Below are 15,262 nucleotides of genomic sequence, written 5' to 3' on the forward strand. Positions count from 1 at the left end.
GATTTCTGGATGTAAGAAAGGTAACAAATATAAAATTGATAAGGTTTCATTGTTTTTGAAAAGTTCTTAATTCTTTTCCAATTATTCCTCTATGCCGTAGAATAATATGAATATAAAGCAAACCAGGCTCAAGAGCAGGAGGAGCACTGCAGTGGATAAATCGAATTGATCGGAGGTCCTGCTATCAATGCTATAAAAAGTGATCGATCCTTACCAGTATTCTTCAGAAATTTAATTACTTTCTTTTAATACGGGCCTTCTTCGGTGTCAGTTTGATTGAATAAAAATTCCTTAAGCTTTCGGGAAACATAAGCCTTAGAATATGTAGGTCTTGTGGCTCTTCTTGTTGCGCTTTCTTCGGTGTATGATTTTGTACCAGCTGGCGTAAATCGGTAACGGGGCAAGTGGTGCAACTTCTTGACACTGCTCTAGCCTTGCTCTAAGACCTTCACCCTCTGGTCTCTGGACCATCTCCTGGCCTGCGAGCTCTTCAGGCTGCTGGCCCTTCTCTTGTCATGTGATCTCTTTTCTCTGCTGTACCTGAACGAGAGATGAACTCCCATTGTCGTAATCTTCAGTTTGATCTTCTACACCCTTGAGTGCTAACAGCCTGGGGGATGACACCGCTAGCTTCTGTGATAGTTCGTAAAGGCCCTCCATGGCCGACATGGATGCTCGCTCCTTTAAATCTGGAAGCATAAGGACCGCCTTATGATGGCGATCTCCAATGTTCGTATCAGAGGGTGGGCTCACAATTCCATGGGCCACAGCCCTTTCCCTTACTGGACAGAAACTCATGACGGGACTGCAGTGGATAGAACTCAGAAGAGGAATTGCTTTTGGAGACTGGCCTATCTTTACTTTCGAATCTGATTTCAAGTTTTTGACTTTAAATGGCTATACCAGGTACTTAAAGACTACTAGTTTTGTGATGGATGTGGATTGTGACACCCAGAAGGAACCGTTCCAGAACCCGTAAAGTATGGACATTCCTGAACAATATTAATAGTGGAATCGATAGAAATAGGTCATTAAGGGGAAGGGGGGATAAGCGAAGCTCGAGAATTAACATTAGAACACAACTAGCGGTCATGGTTCCTCGCTTTCTCTCTTTGTTTTTGCCATCTTTTATGACGCGGAATACTCCTCACCGGAATAACCAATACATCAATTCGTCCCTTTTACGAACAGCGATAACTAAAGATAGGGACAAAGAGCGTGCTGCCTGCGAAACTTTTCTCAGCGAAGATTCATTGCACAACTGTACTCGTTGGCGGTAGATATAGTTTCAAGCATTTAAAATCTAAATAAATACACGCCATACACATATTCAAATATATTTGTTATTATAATAGCTGTTTATTGCCTTACAGCTCACCTTATAACACGTAGCTTCCCCACCAGTGACTTTCACTTCGACGGGCACCATAAATAAACGAGAATTAAATGTGTAAATAACTGTTATTTATGATATTTTTTTTCCCCCTTTTGGCTTCAGGGCGAGTTTCTGATGTCTGAAATGGCTGCAGTGGTGCATATTTCATTTGAAAAATGTTTATGTGAAAGTTTTGGCTCAGCGTTGGAGAGTCTCTCACTAACCTCCTCCTATGACGCTGTTAGCCTTATCTTGTTAGCAAGTATTTTTTTGGCAGCAGTTGCGAGGTAGAAACAAAAGGGTAGAGAAATTACAGGTTCGTCCGCACTCTGAAAAAATATCCCAAAATTCACGAAGATATGATACACAGAACAAAAATTTCCATACAATCTCTAAAGTTTTTTAACTTTGAGTCCCGATTTTGGGACCCTCTGCGCTCCTCTTCTTCCGTCTGAACGCACACCGCCAAACGAAATGCACAGATGAATTTGTCTGCCCGATTTTGTTCTTGTTCGGGGTTTCCCTCCCTTGGCGTTCTTCATGCATGGCCTGATTTTATGATTTTATCAATCAAAATGGTAAAATATATTGATCCGATTGATTTACGTGTTGCAGTTTGGGGCTGAATCCCACCTCAGCCTCAGCCCCTTCTATGCCATGACGCTGCAGCCAGCACTCAAAAATTATAGCTCCATAGGCGGAATGTATACATCAGTATACATAAGCGCTGCGAAACATATGTACATCCATGGGGAGATACATGGCTTGGTTATTTACCTACGATACTCGTACATAGTAGTATGAATACGAATATGGCATTGTTGTTCTCTGGAGACAGCTGCTCGCTTTTTATTCCCGGTATTTTCAAGGGCTGGCAGGGATGTCATATAATCTTGGAAAAGTATGACGTACTATTGAATATATTCATGGTAAACCAAGCTGTGCCGAGCTGCAGATGTCCGTATGTCTATCCGTTCTTAAGTTTATTTTTCTTTATCACAAGATAAACCAGATAACCAAGCAAATCCTATTTAGAGCATTTCAATTGCCATATCTTTTCTCTTTCCCAGAGTATCCCCTAGTCGTTAGTTGTCTGTGGAAGTCTACTCATTTTGTTTTTGCTGCTGTCATTAAAAATGAAATGCATAATAAATGTCGCCCAAAAACACATTTACATACTGGAAATTGTGGGCGAATTGACTGTTGGAACATCAGATATGACTCTGTACAAAAATACGCACAATAAAAACGAATATGTTGGATGTCCAGTCTCACTGAAGTTAAATACACTCTCTCCAAGTGAAGGACTTCGGATCTCTGAGAAAATCTTAAGAGATAAGAGTGATTCTAGAAGCAATTAAACAAACAAAATTAAACAAAATAGCCCTCGCTTTTCAATGCTCAAAGTACCACTTAATCCAATGTAGAGTAAGCAGCCATAGCATATCGATGCCCATTCCTTATTTTCGTTTAATTTATGAATGTGTACGGATTCTTGCGACTTATAGGCTTATATGCCCAATCGATTCCTATAAGTAAAGGATCTCTGCCAAAAAGCCCACTCGCTCCTTCTTTCGTCCTATCATCCACACCCTCCATCTTAACAGTTGTCCTGGTTCCCTCGTTTCACCATGTTTACCAAATAATCAGGGTTTCGTGCTACATACATACATATATCTGTACATATGCCAGATATGTACATACTTTTTTTTTTAAATATATTTCATCTGTATGCATTTATTGTTGATTTTTTCGCAGCGCATTTCCCAGCAATAAACTCAATAAAGCGAGTAAATCGAGAAAATCGAAGCCGTTGTCAGCGAAGTGTGCCATAAAAGGAAAATTGTCGAGTCGAGTGTTTCCCCCAATTTTATGGTACATGTTCGAGCAGGTCCCAAGTCAATGGCGACATTGACATCAGCGTCAGGAAGAGCCCTCCAGTGATTGCTGCAGCTTAAAGCTGGAAAGTGTGCTTACAAAATGGCGGGTGATATGGGGAACGAGTCCTGGAAAGGGGTTAATCTGATCTGAGAAGATTGACCAGCCAAGCCTTCTGTTTCTAACTTTTTCAGTAACTCTCGTTGCAACATCATTCCTCATACTAGTAGTAGCTCAATATGGCCGAAACCAACATCAAAATGATAACTCAGTAGACGAGAGCTCCACCCATATTAGTTTCATTTTTCCAGCCGTTGGACATTCAACAAAAATAATTCCATATAATTACGGACAGAAGCGAGAAGCCCCACCGTCAGCTCGATGTGCCCCGGTCCGAGGTAGCTCGTTTCGTATGCAAATCTATGCGAATGAACCTATGTAAGTACATATGTTTGTATGTATGAGTGACCCTCGCATATGCCAGATATTTGTATTGTTTTTCCACACTATTCGGTATTTACGTATGTCCCGAGCATAACTGAAATATGCGAAAAATTTTTGGAGCTCAGCCAATGTCCTGCATAATTATTTTCCATGGCCATTGGGATGCCGTGCATGCGAAGGCCACCGAAAGAGCTGAAATGAAACCAATTTGGGAACTTCTAATGCGGCTACAACAAATACTAATAATAATAATAGTCGCGGAAGGTCCAGCGATTTGCCAGTTAAATGCTACAATTATATTTAGTGCAGCGCCCCCATTCCGGTTAAACCATTCGCAGAACAGAGTAGGCTAAATGGAGATTGCAACACTTTGTTTGCCTTCTCTGAGGTTTGCGCCCGGTCATCGTATCCAATGTTTGCCATTTGGCTTTGGCTTTGGGTCTGGTTTGGGCCTGGATCCCGCAACTAAGCCAACATCAGTGTTACACATCGAATGTCCTGCTATAATGACGACAATCCCACGACCCACAAACACTTACACACACGCAACCCCATTTGAATGGGTGTGGTGGGGTTTTTCGGGTCAGTTTTTGGGGCATCCTTTGATGTCAGCAAAACAATTTGAGTTTCCATTTAAAATTCTAAATTATAAAATATCCAAATTAAATATTTGCTTATGTTTTTATTGGCTAAATGAAACGGCGTGTAATGAGGGCAAACAATTCGAATTTAATCAAATATTTTTGTGTAGTGGGAATTTCAAAAGCTCCACCCAATCCCCACAACTTCAATTGACGGTTATTAAGCTTAACTTTGAATAACTCCCGAAATTCCTTTAATAATTTCCACACGCAGGCATACCGGTGGCGTTTTCGGGGCCTAAGTGAGTTAATTGTGCAACGGTGCGTATGAGTAATGCAGTCAGCTGTGGTCAGAAACGACCGCACGCACAATGGCTGCAGTCCTCTCACTCGGCACTCCCACTCCCCCTGCTTTTAAGCATCATTAATTTGCAGTGGACGAGAGCCAAGAGTAATTATGTGTATACCACGGACTAAGCTAGCAGACGGATGCAGTCGGCGGATGAAGTCCATGCAGAGATGTAGACATATCCCCCGCCGCGTGGATCCGAGGATCCATTACGAATGGCCAACCAGGGCCACAGTGTTAGCACGCAGAGATAGGACAGCTATGGGTGGGCATCAATTTTAAATGGGTGTGGCTGTGGTTGTCCTCTGTTTTGTGGTCCACTCATCAATTATAATTCGTCCTGCATCGCGCCTACTTTTAGGGTAACCATCACGGCTGTTGTTGCTTTTAATTAGATTTTATTGGTCAAGGTGCTGCTCGATGCTACTATTGGTGGTACTGTCACTGTTGTCCCGTCTGGTTATTAATGATGCTGCGGAGGAGGTGGCCGAGAGAGAGAGAGAGAGAGAGACATTAAATGCTGTCATCATTCATTAGCCACAACCATTAGGCAGTTGTCTGCCTAGGACTGTGTTTTAAGTCCCCCCCCTTCAACACTTGCACATAACTGACTAGCTTCCTGTGCCCCGAAAGACCAGCTGCACTAAGAGAAATTGAGGTGATTGTTCAGAGGAAGCCTTTGATGAAGGTGTCTTATGCTTTCTCCTTTCGTTCAGTGTCTTGGAGCCCCTTTCTGTTGTTTATGTCGTGCACATGCAAACAAAATCCTTAGGAAAACCATACGTTGAATGCGATTAGATTTGTTCCTTCTGCTCCCAGGCTGCTCCCCAAAAACCTGTCCTATCCTTACTCCAGCCACCACAAATTCATTTGAACAAGCTCCAGTTTGTGGCTGCAGGTTTGCTCGCCCAGCTGCTGACTTTGACATCCTTCCTGGCCATTCTCTACGGCAAAGAGCCTCTCCTATTATTGTTGTCTTAGTATTTTAATTAAAACGTGTTTACATTTCCTTGCAACCCATACAAACACACACAACACACACGCAAACACGCACGGACATCTGAGGCTATAGTCGAAGTGTGCCAGGTTTTGGTTTAATTTTGTTCGGTCTGGGTCTCTCATCAAATTATGTCTCAAGGATCAGTCTGCAACTATCTCTCTAGTCTGGGCTTACTTTGTTTAAACAAATATCGTGATTTGCGTACTGAAATGCTAATTTCATTTCATTTATAGCAATGCAACATATTGTATAGGTTATTTTCAATAATTGAATTTTATTTACTGAAGTTTAAGAATTAAATTTTAAGGTGTAGGAATTTGTACTGAAAAGAACATATGCCGAACATTTCTCGAAACCCATGAATGTTTAAAATGATATTCATCCCAGATAAAAAGAATGAATATTCTTTTAAAGAAACATTTGGAAGGGTTGAACAGAATGTATTTATATGCACTAATGCTTCCAGTTTTTGGTTAGTTATTTGCTCTGAAATCTTCATTTGATATTCCATTCGCTTTTTGTAGAATTTTTGCATTTGTTTGCCACCTTTGGAACGTGCCACGACAGACAGTCTCGTCTCTGCACACTTGGTCCCCTTGCAATCCATTCTCTGTGGCTGCGGCTGGCACCTTTTCCAGCTGTCCCCTTTTTTCTTGATTCCTGTTGGTTATTTGTTTTTGTTGTTAGTGTTTGGTTTGCATTAACTTTATGACCCTTAACACATAGCATTATCCTCTCCCCAGTTGAGTGTGTGGGTGGGTGGTGCACTTTTTGTTGTTTCCGAGTCTGTGGGCTGGGGGCAAGGCCACCACAAATGGCAGCGAGGCATCGTTGTAGTCATCGTCGCAGTCATCATCATCCCCATTGTCGTTAGCCCATATTTGATCAAATAATCGTAAATAAAATGCTATGGTTATAATTTTTTGATGTCCCTCTAATGGGTATTACGTGAGAACAACATAAATTTTGATTTAGTGCCGCAGACAACATTGGACGTGTTGACCGAAGGCCAAAAGACTCAAGACTTTTGCACCTGAAAGAAAATTGTCTTGTGTCTGAATTAAACGTTTCGGAATACCCTTGTGGAAAAGAGAGTCTGTCCGGACATTAGGCTGGGGTTTGTTGGAGGAGGATATGGAAGAAGAACTTCACATGTTCCAACTTTTGCTTCAGAACTTGATTCATCAAACATCGTTTTTACTTAAAGCAAAATATCTTATATGAAAGAATAGTGTACTTATGTAAACTTTTGTGTCTTATGGTTGTATTTGTTGATGAATTCAGGAAATTGAGGGAACTGAAAATTCATTAACCGAAAATTAATTTGAATTAAGGTTTTCCATTAATCGCCAGACAAAGAAACGACCGCGCAGATGTCAAATGTGAAAAGGTCAGAGCCCACACACAGGCACACATATAGTACAGAAATTCGTACAAGAAGGGTATGCATGTGTATAGTGTATAAAATTTAAAGGCCATCAATCAAGTCAAGTGGAAATTTATAGCACTTTTGTTTGTTATTATTCGTTTATGCATGAGTTAATTAGAATATTGGCTGTAAACCTTTCCCCGGACCCACACCCGGTCCTTTTTCCGGACCCTTTGTATTTAATGCACAAAGATTTACGATGCCTGTGTGAGAATTTGTCCTAGTGTTAGTGCATTAGGGCATATGTTGAACGGGTCAAGAGCTTGTTCCTCAGACTGAGAGCGTCTATGTATGTGGTGTGCATTCAATCGGAACTCAAATGTCAAAATACCGTACGGCCCAGGACTTGGCACGTGTTCTGATCGAAATACTTGATTCGCTAAATTTCCCCATTTCCGCTTTGGGGTTTCGACTGATAGTTCGATAAAAGATTTCCAACAAATTGCACATTCTGTGGCTTTTTATGGTTTTGCCGTGCTCCCAGTGCTTGACCCAAATTTAACATGACTTTCGAGTAGCTGTTTAATATGGGTGTTTTTTGAATAGTCAGTAAGATATTTCAGCAATTCATTTGGAACATCTCCTCCTGAACTTCACAGGCAAATCAAAAATGACCAGCTATTCTAAGCCGTATATCCATTGGTGGCATTAAAATTATTGGAGGAAAGGTTAGAGAAAGGATCGAAACCCTTAAAACTTTAGATATGAATAAAAAAGTCATAGAGACAATACCCATAACATACCATTTATCGCATCGCTTAAAAAACCATCCACGGGATAATCCGCGACCCGTCTCGCAATTTTGTGAGGCATCGAAAAGGTAAAAGAGAGCGCATCCACGCAGCGAAAATGCCAATTAGAAAATATATGTCAACAGGCCAATATGAGATACAATTCCAGATATGGGTACCCACCCACACCCACAACCAATCAGGGAAGAGAGCAGCAAGGAATTTCAGAAATCATGAAGAGAACAGAGAAGGGAGTTACAGAGCTCGTCCCGTTAGCACTGGAGAATGCGCAGACGCCTGAGAGGAGAGCTATTTCTCTCACGATGTAAATGTTATGTTAAGATTTCTGTTGAGATTTAACAGTACCACGGACTTAACGAGTTTCCTGGCATTCGAATGCAATAAAAATGACAAGGTGGCAACTTGTCAAATGGCCCGACAAAGTGGTGACAGACACATAGCAAAGCTAATTTCTACCAATTAATACATTAAAATTTCATTGTCATTTTATTGGAGAGGTCCTCCCTCAGAGTACGCTGCTCATTTGGGGAGGCACACAAATGCTGCCTATAGAAATTAATAGCAAATATTTGTGCAACAATTTGTTTGCTTGGGGCAACAAAGATTTGGGAAGATGGGTGGAAAATCTCATTTTGGCAGGGGACTCTGAGGCAGCGGCAAGAATAATCAATTTAAGAATGCCCTCCGCTTCCGTTCGAACAGAACAGAGAACCCCAATAAAAAATGCAAAACAAAGTCATTTCGGCCTCTTGAAAATCCTCTGGCAGCTGCACCTTTCGTCCGAGGGAACAATAAAAAAATTGGCCCTTCGCTTTGCCAGCTGTTTCCACTCCAACCTCCTCTACATCCTCTCATTCGCCATTTCGTTTGGTATCAAAAATCCCCGCTAATAATTTGTCAATATTACGTGAGCAGAAAATTGAATAAAAAGCGCTTTTGCATTGAAAAACGGGAATCGGAGGCAGGAAATAGGGACTCCACAGAGGGAATTTTCTTCTGTGGAAAATCAAATAAATTGTTACAAATGAGTGCAACTTTTGCCTTTGCTGTGTCTTTGCCCAATTTCGATTTTTCATTTGCTAAGCTGATTTTCCATTTTCCTCTGCCCTGCCGTAGAAACTTTGGCCATTGCAAAATATGAATAATTCAGCATACGATTCCGGTTTGTTCTTTTTTTTCTCCGTGTCTGACCAGGGCCTCACATTCTGTCTCTTTTTCTGAAAATTGTGGCCGTAATAAATGCAAATGAATTGGTGCATTTGGTTCTTTGTTTACATTTCCTCGATTTGATATACGAATCAATGTCAAGTCCCCCACCAGGGGTCCAGAGCTGGACAAATGCGAATAGACGGGGATATGATATTTTCAATAGCAGCACATAAATTGTGGATGGAGATACATACTCGTCCTCGTATATGGTATAATCCTGGGTGAAACGAAAGAGAGATGTTTTTTAAATTATTCATCACTTTGAGGGTGGCTCAGCCCTCCATCCACTCAACGCAACCCCAAAACTAAACTAATCAACCTATCCACTCGCCTCGACTCTGGTCTAAATTAAAATTCAGCTAAAATTACCTATCAACAAAATAAACTTAATTACTCATACTCTGTGGCAGACTCGAAAGGGCTCAAATTTATCCTGAATAATAATGGTTCCCGCATAGTTCAAGTGGAAACCACAGAACTGAAGCCACAACACAGCGTTTGTGGCAGTGTGTGCAAAAATATCATGGATATATCAAAGAATTTATTACCTCTAATTAGGGAGAGTGACAGGGGAGATAGGAGTGCTCTAGAGTACAGTAGGCACTCGCTTGATGATGATAAAGTGAACACTGCATAACATGATTAGCCTTACCGAGAGAGAGAGAGAGAGAGAGAGAGAGAGAGAGAGAGAGAGAGGATAGGGCTAGCAGATTGGAAAGTGATTTGAAACTATTACACGAGCCAAAGACAGCTACAATTGATGACTGGGCAAGAAAGAAAATTCATGAAAAGGAATTGGAAAAAGTACTGGACTCTGAGGTCGCATGCAACAAATTGCCGAGCGCCTCTCGAGCCCGTCACCAGCAAGCAAGACAAATTCCATTTCACTCATTGCCAGTATTGACAGTTGCACATACAAAGACAGAGGCAGAGACGGGGGATGCTGATTCTTCAATAGGGGGGCAGGAGCTGGGCTGAGCTTAGGATGACCAGCTCAATTTGCTTGTATTTGCCAGGGGGCCAACTGATGATCGAGCCACTGCCGCGCTGTAGAGGCGATGTGGAATCTGCTTCTGCTGCTGATGCTGGACGAACAGCTCAGTGCCTCATAATGCAAACAGTTGGAGTACCCATCAAGCAAGCCTTATCCGGTGGGGCACAGTGGCTAAAACCAATGCAAAAAGTAGCGAAACCTTGTGAGATGAGTCGTTGTAAAACCATATCCCAGTTATCCCTAATTGCTTTAATTGGAAGCAATTTCTGTGAGCAGGAACTGTTTTCAATAGAGCTATTAGCATCTTTCTTCTGAAACATAGATTGCTCCACCAAGCACCACTGTGCCTGTTCTTTGTGGGGCTGGGCTGGGGTGGATTGAGAGAATGTGGGTGTGCACTTGCATTTGGATGCCTGTGTGTGCATTTGGGATGCCTTTGTCGACATGCCATGGAATGCTGCTCATTGCTGGCCTCGCAGTTGCCTCGCCTCTTGTGCCGCTACCTCCTGTTGCCACTTCTTCGTGCCGCACTCTGCCTCCAGCTCACTCCACATCCCGTAACGCTGCCTTACTACTTAAAGCGAAAGTAAACTTTGCTTTCGAGCAGACTTCGACACACATCCACACACACAAATTGCTCTGAATGTTGCCAAGCCAAGCATGCCACAGAGAGTGGCAGGGGCAGTTTGGGGCAGGCCTAAAGGGGTGGTCGGATGGCGATGGGCTACAAGCCCCCATCCCTCCTGGTAGGTGTGTGTTTCATTGCGGTCATTTAGCTGCTCCTCAATGCAGCGTGTAATGTGGTCGTTTATGCGATAAAACGATTCCCTTAACTCTTATCAGAGCCTCACCCGTCCACCATCCAATACCACCTCCCTTCAACAAGGAGCAGCGGCCAACCATCGTCTGCCCATGTTCCACAAGGGGCCGCAGCCAAAACCCATCACCGCTTTCCAGATGGCAAGTGCGGCATCGCACTTGCAACTGAAATTGAAATAAAAAGAGGATGAAGTAAATAGTTTTTGGGGTCGAGACTTTAGACACCCTTGAATCGTTTATAGTGATGATATACTGCCTGCAGTTAAAATATTGATCTCTGGACCTGTGACTAGTTTTAATGGAATAAAACTGATGGACATGGGTATATCGATCTTATCACAATCATCCTCGTAATACTCCCAAAAAGGGTACACAATTATTGTTCTCTCAATAGCCACATTTCCAATTGATTTGCGAGACTTGCCACGGATTTTCATTGAACTTAATGAACCCCAGTTTAAGCCCCAACCTCTCTCTTCCCTCTATTGCTGACCCTCCAATGAAATGGATTTCATAAACTATGACCCAAACACCCAGTCAGGCTTTCCATGATGTTTATTACTCTGTAAATGCGAAACAAGTGCCAGGGAACATGAGCAATCATCCGCCCTGTGTGACACAGCCATTGCCAAGGCCCAATCGTAGCCCCCAGATGCCTCCCCCATTCCGGACTTGCATTGTTTGGTTGGGTAAAAAGTTTTGTATTACAAAATACAATCAGACACAGATGCACTCGGGGGCAGGCAGGATGCCACAGAGTCAGAGATGGAGGCAGAGCGACAGGAACCGAGAGAGAGAGAGAACAAAGTTTAAGACTCTTTGTGTCACTTTTGCTGCTGCAAAACGCTCTAGGTAGCTCCGGGCGGAACATTGCAACATCAGTCGAGGTGGAGTGGCATGGGGCTTGGCTCCGGGTTCGGGTTCGGGGTTGAGTCCCGGCTCCGGAAACGCATGGCCAAAGGGCAAAAGTCGCCGCTGTTCCTCATCGTCGTCGTCGTCGTCGCCGCATAATAATGTCAGAGACGGGCGACGTCTTTTTCCTGCTGTAAATTGCAAAAATGCAGCCAGAGGATATGCACATGTGCACATGTGTGCAACTTTTTCCATGTTTATTTTCCACTCTTCCTCTCTTTTTGTTGCAGGTTTCAAGACCAAACGGAAGCCAACTCATACCCCCACAAGCTGCAGCATCCAAAACAGCTACACCACCATCGGTGGAAAAAAGTACGAGTACTTCTGTATAGAAAAACACAGGAGGCCTGGCAAAAAAAGTTTATGTACATTTAATTCACGGCAGCAGGCTACAAGGAAACAGCACAATAAATCCAGGATACATTAAGTTACACCGACATAGAGGGGTGGGGAGGGGTTACAGATGCAGTGGCATGGGGCATGGGGCAGAGGCACAGACAGACAGACTACAGGGCATATGGAGGCGAGCGGTCAACTTCCTCTTTCGTGTTTTGGCACACCAAAGTTTTTACAGAGAAAAACAGGGTATGAAAGGGAAGTAAGAGCCTATTAAATGGATCAAAAATATAAATCTTGATTTCTATTTATGATTATAGGACCTACAATATATAGAACCAATTAATCTCAGGACTCTCAAGAATGTTCTCTTATATCAAAATCATTAAAATGTAAATTTTCGTAAAAGTAAGCAAGTAAGCTTTAAAGATATTTGAATATTTGTAATCTTTCAAAAACGGTATCGAAAGATTGCCGAGCATGCATAAATTTAAAAAATACAATATATAAAATAATTTATTCATCTAAACATCAATTAATGGGCATCCTGTTGGTGTACTTCTGCGGAGCTTTGCTCCTCTTGTTGTTGTCTGTTTATGAAATTTGACCATCGTGTGCATATATGTGTATGTTTGTGTGTGTTCTTGTGCGCGTATCCTGTTCATCTATGTGTGTTTGTGTGTGCGAATTCCACCGGAAGTTAAACATGGCAAAGGGCTGGGGGGAGACGGTGGTTCGTGTGTGTGTGAGTGTGTGTATGTGATTACGACAACGGCTGCTGCGGCAGCGGGCAGCGGAGCCAAACGCTGCATGCTCATAATAATTTCTTATTTAGTGAACCATCAGGTGATGGGCGCCACAATGGAGCACACACACCCGCTGACCCACTGCTGACCTACCTCCCGCTACCATTCTAACTCCTACTGCCGCCACTGACATGTTGTTCAGCTATTTTGCCGCTTGATTTTCTCTTTTTTTAGTTCAGACCCAGAACCAGAACCAGACCTCGACCTCTGTCGTCCTCCTGCTCTGTTCCGCTGTTTGTGTGTTAGATTTGTTCAGTTTTTCCAGCTGTCAGTGCTGCTGTTTTTCTCGCTGTTTGTCCGGCTCCATGGAAGGTATTTAAATTCAAATTAGGCAAATGTCATGTTTCATTCTGGTGACAAGCCAATGACAAGAAAAGAAGTTGAACTGGAATCCACACAATGCAGACCCCAGCCAAATGTGTGGAGAAAATTAAATTTGTGCCACCGATTAGGAATAAATTTTGTTCATACGTTCACATAGCACACATATTTCACAGATGTGTGATTCTGGGGAGTAGAGAACATCTTGAAATGGATGTGTGTCAAGTGGGGGAACAACCTGGAGCGGGGAGTGTTGACCCAATTCGTGTTGGCCACTTGAAATGAGTTTTTGCTGCTCCTAATGCGCTTAACCACATAAAATTTAATTCAAATCAGCTCATTAAATGCCTGCCACACTTGACACACGTACACAAATAGGCAGAATACTTGGAAAAGCAGCTATTAAAGGAGGAACATTGGAGCCAACGACAGGAAAAACCTTTGGTTTTTTCTGTTCGGCTCGGAGATGGGGAGCCGCCGTAAAGGAGAGTTTATGGAGCCACATTAAAGTGCGGAAGTAAGTAGCGCAGAAAGGACGAGGGCCACGAAAACACACACAAAAAAGGACAAGTACATACGAAGAGAAACTAAAAATGCAGCAGCCTCGTTCTGCCCCCACAAAAAAAAAAAAAAAAACGGACAAGGAACAAACAACGTGGAAAGTCAGACACATTAAAGATGATATATTAGTGAGATGGCAGTCAGAACATGAGATATATTTTATGGACCTGAGGGCCGGACTTTCCACAGCAGTAACTTTAGAGCGGTCAATAAGTTGGTTCCCTCTTTTTATGATAATTTTTAAACATTTTTTACTAATCACAAATGTTGATTGTCTTCTGTACAAACCCCATATTTTATTAGAGGGAATACCATTTTGTTTTATTTCAAAAGATCGTAATCATAATGTTTCTGTTTTTTTGTTTTTATCTTTGGTAATTTTCGAAGACTTATGAGGCGTCTGACTGAAGGACAGTAATTTCCAGTAGGGGGAAAAGCTATTGCTCAAGCCATGAAATTGTTACTTTTCCATGACTAATTTTTCAATTTTTCTAGTTCTCTTTTTACGCTACATATTTGTTCATTTTATTCATACATTTCATCGTTAAAAGATGACGATTTTTAGTTTAATTTTTGTAATTTTCTTTGTTCTCTTGGGACTAGCGAAGAGGCAGAGTGAGTTTTTGCTATTTTGTATTGATAAAATTTGTTGATAAAATCATATATGTGCCAAACTATCATCTCAATTACAGATCATTGGGGTAAGACAATTATAAAGTTAAAAAAACCTCATAATAATTTGATTTCTCTCCGTTTAAGTTCATATATTAAAAGATCCGAATGGCCGACTATATAGGACCTATGACCCTGAGGCTTACAAAGTTACAGTACCAACAGTAGCATAGCAGATCCTATGGAATCATCGAAATGCCACTTCAACTGTTTCCCACTAAAACGATTATTTGACCCATCTTTCAGGAACTCTACCACTTGCTAACCTCATCAAAATAATCTTTCGCTTCGCCTTGTTTCTCTTTTTTTTTTGTGACGCCAACAAGTGTGGCACTTGATCTTTTTCTTGCCACTTGCCAGGACACTCGGATTGTGATTGAGTGTGCAAGAGAGCCCGGAGCCCGTTGGCAGCAGCCCGGAGTATGAAAGAACCAGAGAACTCATCGCACATGCTGACCAACGTCCTGATGCCTTTTGTTTGGCCATTTTTGGGGGGGTGTGAGTGATGGAAATTTCGATGATGTCCATTCAACAATGCGAGTTTATTGAGGAGTAGCAAAAGGAATTTAATTTTGTGCGAAACTTTTCCTAGGAGGGGGCAAGGAGATTATTGTCATCAGTGGAGCATCAGCTGTCCCTCGGCTATCCTACTCCTCCTACTTCTGATTCTGCTGCTTCTCTCTTTATGCATCTGACATTGGATAGATAAAACCCAATTTGTTGCAAATAAAATAAAAAACAATGCCGGCAAGCAAATGGACAAAAGACTTAGACTTTCCTTGTTGCATCAGCGTCATCCGCTGAAGGGAACGGGGGAGCAACCG

General features: G+C 42.2%; 1 long non-coding RNA gene across 1 annotated transcript; it reads left to right on the forward strand.

The window, feature by feature from the left end:
* The first annotated feature begins 14,294 nt into the window (after positions 1–14,294).
* Positions 14,295–14,628, forward strand: LOC108154496. Its single transcript, XR_001774973.2, has 3 exons — positions 14,295–14,381; positions 14,459–14,467; positions 14,526–14,628. It is a non-coding gene; the product is annotated as an uncharacterized LOC108154496 (long non-coding RNA).
* Positions 14,629–15,262: the final 634 nt, after the last annotated feature.

This window comes from Drosophila miranda, chromosome 2 (genome assembly GCF_003369915.1).
Source record: "Drosophila miranda strain MSH22 chromosome 2, D.miranda_PacBio2.1, whole genome shotgun sequence".
NCBI classification, from domain to species: domain Eukaryota; kingdom Metazoa; phylum Arthropoda; class Insecta; order Diptera; family Drosophilidae; genus Drosophila; species Drosophila miranda.